Source organism: Oratosquilla oratoria, chromosome 16, assembly GCF_046742065.1.
Source record: "Oratosquilla oratoria isolate Oo_2021 chromosome 16, ASM4674206v1, whole genome shotgun sequence".
NCBI lineage: Eukaryota > Metazoa > Arthropoda > Malacostraca > Stomatopoda > Squillidae > Oratosquilla > Oratosquilla oratoria.
The window spans coordinates 29,055,588-29,061,587 of NC_134792.1; positions in this window are offsets into that span (position 1 = coordinate 29,055,588).

Here is a 6,000-nt window from a genome sequence, read left to right on the forward strand (position 1 = left end):
TGTAGCTCCTTTTACGTGATTGGTGGGAATTTCCCCAAATGTACTGGACTTTTGTTCATTTATTATAGGACGAACAAATGGAAAGGTTGGACTTAATGTATTCTGATGACTAGTGTTAAAGGCATACACAGACTTTCCCCCATACCAGTCCCATCCACCATCCATTGTTCAGCTGTTTTCTTAACTCCTCATGGACGAAGGGTCATCCCTGTCTCCTGTCCACCACCCAGGTCTAAAACAATACAGCAAGACCCAGTTGGACCACTTCGCTTATTCAGCGATCCCCCCTCTCTCTGCCCCCCCCCCCCCCATGAGAAAAATAGAGAAGACGAGGAGAAATTCCTTCGGGCTGCGTCACATTATCCATATACAACCATTCTTCACTCACCCCTATCTCCTGCCTTTCCCTTTCTTGGTCATCATAGAAAATGGAGAAGACAGGGAGGAAGAATAGATAGGAATGAATAAATCGCCAGGTTTTAAACTGATTACTCATGCTGACATGGTGGTTCGAATCGGGTTCGAAGGATCACATACAAACAAATGACAAACTATCACCGCAGATAGTATTACACAAAGATACTAATGCATAATATGTAAGGTATACAAAATACTGATGTACAGAAAAATATGAAACCTTTGTCCATGGCAAAGGAAGTTTCACAATATTAGTGAAGCTACAACATCAGGCACATAAACGCTAAAATTAGGGTTGCCAACCATCCTTTATTTCAAAGGACAGTCCTTTATTCAGCTCTATTTGTCCTTGTCCTTTATTTAGATTTGAAATAACACTATTTGTCCTTTATTATGAAATCGTTTTGACTGGTAGTTCAATTTCCCGCTCTCAAGATGTGATGATTGCAAAGGCGTTTACTTCTTTTAAGACTGCAGACTGTCAAGTCTGCATTCTGCACAATACCAGACGCACAGAGCGGCAGACCGCAGAGCAGGGTGTAAAATTAGCCTCACTTTATGTATAACTCAATTTTCCATTAAAAAAGGGCACTCATTTTGGAAGAAAAAAAAAACAGAAAATCGTAAACTATGTTACTAAATATGAGAATCACCACAAAAAAAAAAGGAAAGAAAAGCAATAGAGAAAGAAAGGTGCCGTTGGACGTTTGGAAAGGCAATACAGAACTTCCGCCTCTCAACTGAACTTACGAAGAACCAAAACAAGTAAATTGAGCCGTAATTTGTTATAAATTCCAGAAGAACAGTGAAATCTATGTGAGAAAAGTTGTAATAGTAGTGCCAATATTTCATGTTATTAACAGATATTTGGAAAAACAAATAGATTTCGATGAAATTCAACATTCGGCAAATTATCAAACCTAAGCTTCTAGGCCATTCATTTCCCAAGGTTTCAGAAATTTGTAGAAGTAGTAGAACATTTGAAGCTAGAAGGAAAGCTTAAATTTAAGATGGGTGAACTTTTTGATGAAGTAGTATTAATTCAAAGAAACTTAGACACTAGCAAAAGCTCTGAACTCTTCATAAACCTAAAAACAACCTGTAAGGGGCATTTCATTTTTAAATCTACGGACTTTAAATGTATCAATGTTTTCAAAATGGTTTCTTTTGTACCATCAATTCCTGGAACATGATCTTATTGTGAGAGAGTTTTTGGTTTAATGTCACCTAAATGGCGAGATGAAGGGAACTGAAGCTCTGTTGAATTAATTAAGAATGAACTTCTCATACATTTTAACATAAAAGACAGTTGTTTGGAATTCGCTAAAAACAGTAAAGATGATACAAATTTTCTGAAGGCAGCAAAAAGCCAGGGCAAATATAGTTTTAAATATTAGAATCCTTTGATCAAGATAAAATAAATGTCTTCTCATTCTTGTTTTTGTATTTTCATTTAGGTAAAAGAAATGTAATTTTGAACTGCATTTAATATTGGCATCTATTACGATCTATAGCCACTTAAATAAATGTCGATAAAGTTTTTATGTCCTTTATTGTAGCTTAACAGAGTTGGCAACCCTAGCTAAAATCGAAATATAATGTCTGGGATGACATGAATATACAAAATCCATGTGGCCAGACTAGGATGAAGATTTAATCCTAAGTGTACGATAACAACATATGGACAAAATTAAAACTGGGAGCAAAGTACGATGAAAATGACTAACGAATTTCAAACACCAGTCAAATTAACATGTATGATATGCCATCTCACATAAATCAAACAATAAAATTAGAATGTGTGGGTTGACATAAATATATGAAATAGAAATGCTGAATTAGGATGAAAATTAAATTAAAAATGTACGATAACAACCCATAGAATCTGGCATAAGCGGGATACAAACAATGGCAATAGTAGGACGAAAAAGGCAGACGAAATTCAAAAGCTGTAGTTTGATTTTCGGCAGCTGTGAGAATCCTGAAACCCAAAGCAGTTTTTAAACGGTGTAGTTAGATCCCCACGAAATATGCTTGCTCCGAGGAAACTGTCTCGGAAGGAAGATGGTTGTCGGTTACGAAAAGGCCGCGGGCCTTCTCCAAGAGATCAGGGTCAATGATTTGGTTGATAGGAAATAGTGCAGCTCAGTAACAGCCTGTACAACTGAACAACCTTGTTCATAGTCCGCTTTGTTCACCTCACATAGGCAAATGGGTGTATATACATCAACCTTGCAAGCATCAATGGAACAATATTACTTATCGCATTTTCCCATCTCAACCCAGTGAAATGGTACGGACAGGGCAGAGCCCCGTGGGGGGGGGGGGGGGCAAATGCCCTGCGGCGGCACATTTAGGGGTGCGGCAGTTCTAGTCTGAACCGCACACAAGGTTGACAAAACGATTAGAATAATAATAAAAAGTCAAAGGCGACCCAAGTGTTTTACTGTAATTTACGAATTTTTGCGTTAGAATACACAGAATATAAAATATTTTCCCTTTATCCTTTCTGCGATAGACATTAAATAACATTTACGAAATACTTTGAATTATTTCACAAACCAATAATTATAATAGGCAGTGAGGAGTGGTGGAGATGATAAGTGGTGATGGGGGAAGGGGGGGGGGATCTCTGATAATTTTGTCCCGGGGTTGTACGTAGGCGAGAAAGGAGTATAGACAAAGCCAACAGGCAAAAGCGTGACTGGCCGACGTTGTTATCCACAAGGAGTTGTTATTTCCTGCCGTTGTCTAACCTTTTCTGAGTTATCATTGTCTTCTTACAGCTACGTGACAATTGCTCCGTGAATCTTTGAACGTCTTAGTATGAAACCCATGTAGGTATAAAGGCATGGGTAAATAGGCTATCGCTTTTTTGAGTGCTTTTATTTTCTGTTATAACACAACACACCATTGACAAGGGAAGTTGCAGTTGAAAATAGATGAGTGCAGTGAGAACGTTTGGCCAGTGTGAAGCGGGGATTTCTAAAGTCAGACATTACGTCATTTCCTGTTCGAGAAGGTCGTACGCAGACGAACATAACGTACTCGTGCGTTTGGTGCTTTGTGTTGTCTAACATTTCCGATTACATCAACTAAACTTGAAATAAAAAGTACAAAAGCTGATGCGCAAGGCACCCGTAAATAGTTGATCAAAATTGTGGTTTTATATTTAAAATTATATACTACGAAGCAAGCCTGTAGGTAACATATATTTTATAAATTAGAATATACGGTATCTGTTGAAAACAGAGGGTCTATGCAACTTTCATAAAATCGCTGATGTTTCTTTGCTTAGAATTTTTTCCTCTGTAACAAGAACTCGTTTTGAAGTGATATTACATTATGCGTGCTCAATGTGTGCACTGTTCTGCAAATTTCACAAACACTGCTAGACCTTCAATGCATCTTTCCACGATACTTTCGGCTCAATGTCGTCTTCTTCACTATCTGCCTCTGTCGTTTTTGCGTGGTGTTCATCGAGAACTGATTGTATGATTTCATCATCACTAAGTGAGAATGTTACTGCTTGGTCACTGTCCACATCCACCCACGCTTGTATCGCTTCGTCACTAATGCAAGTTCATTAAGCACGACCATCCATCTCTTTCAATTCTTTCACCACCGACTTCTTTCTTGCCGATGGAAAACTCTCAAAATCCTCATCCTCTTCCTGATCTTCAAACATTGTTTTCGGATATAATGTTCTCCAACATCGGATTTCAGTTTGCTGTTTTACATCCTCCCAAGCTAGCGAAGTCATAAGAATAGCGTCCTTAACATTTGTGGGAAGTCCTTCCTTACTTAATTATTGTATATATTTATTGTATATGTATCTCCTTTATTGTATATGTAACACTTCTTTATTGTACATGAGTACTTAATATCAATTATATAACCGATTATATATACGTCATTAGGCGTACGCTACATGCGTATGCGTCCATGCCAATTTTACGCGTCATAGCATTAAGGTATTTAGCATGCATATTCCTCATTATATGTAATTGTTCTCTTGGTTCTGTATATTCTTATGTATATACCTAGAGATGTTTGTATGTATTGATTTGCCTAGTCTTTTTCCCGCTTGGCAACAATGTATCAGGAAGTGGAGCACGGGCGCGTCATGATGTAAAAGCTAGGCCCCCTAGCATTCGCTGGTGACAGATCACTTCCTGCCATACTTGTGTGTAGACCTAACGTACTAAACTCCTACCAGAGAAAGTACAGTGTGTTTGGCACTTACCACAGTAATCTGTATGACCCTAAATCACTTAGGTACGGAGCACTGGGTATTAGGGTCACTTGGGCACTGTCACTTCGGGGCCACCACTGTGGTAAGTGCCAAACACACTGTACTTTCTCTGGTAGGAGTTTATTACGTAGGCCTACACACAAGTATGGCAGGAAGTGATCTGTCACCAGCGAATGCTAGGGGGCCTAGCTTTTACATCATGACGCGCCCGTGCTCCACTTCCTGATACATTGTTGCCAAGCGGGAAAAAGACTAGGCAAAACAATACATACAAACAAGACAAAAAGAAAGAAGGAATGAAAAGTTAAATAAAAAGTGTGGTATGCGAGAGAGAAATTGAGTTATAAGATGCGAATCTTTACCATGAAGGCGTAATTTAATTAACGTATCTGTCTATAAACTCCTCTGCAGAACGTAAATCAGCAGATTTTGCTTCCCCAGACACATCAAGATGACGTATTCCATGGTGATTCTTGAGCCTTTGAAGCCATCCATGTGAGAACTGACACGATTCTCTAATTGACATCTTTTCAGCAAAATCTATGGATTTTTCTTGTGGCATTGGACCTGATATAGCTGCACCTTCAGAACTTTTATGACAAAACTACTCATACAACGCTTTGTCCAGCATTTCCACACGTTTATGTTGTAAAGTGTGGCTATTTTCTGCAGCTTCAGGCGTGTCACTCAACTTCACAAACTCTTAGTTTCTTGGATTGGGCCTTGATATCGTAAATGGTAGACGACCCAATGCCGTATTCTCCCATTTGTATTTTTCTATTTTCGCCTTTCTCCAATCTTCTGCATATGTCCACCTTTTGTTTAAGAGAAAGCACCACATGTTTCCTTTTCTCAACCATAGGCATGATGAAATAGAGTTGGCTAACATATGCACGGAAGTGGCTAACACGTGGTGAGAGAAGTGAATGGGACTGAGAACCCCTGGTGGCGACCGGAGCAACTACAACCACCCGCAGGAATTTTAAACGCGCGGGAATTTTAAATTTATTATTGTTTATTATTATTTTTTACATACGTTCGCTCGAAACACGCGATAAAACAGTCTGTAAGCAAGCTGCCGAATTCTCCATTTTGATTTAATACGTGTGTCTACACACACACACACACACACAACACGAGCATAGCTCCCCTTCCCGCAAAATACAACTAGGTAAACACACACACACACACACACACACACACACACACACACACACACACACACACACACACACACACACACACACACACAAAGGATTACGAAAGCGGAGCATGCCGACAGGAGACCTTTTGGTCCATAACTAGGTCGAAAGCGAAAAAAGTAATAG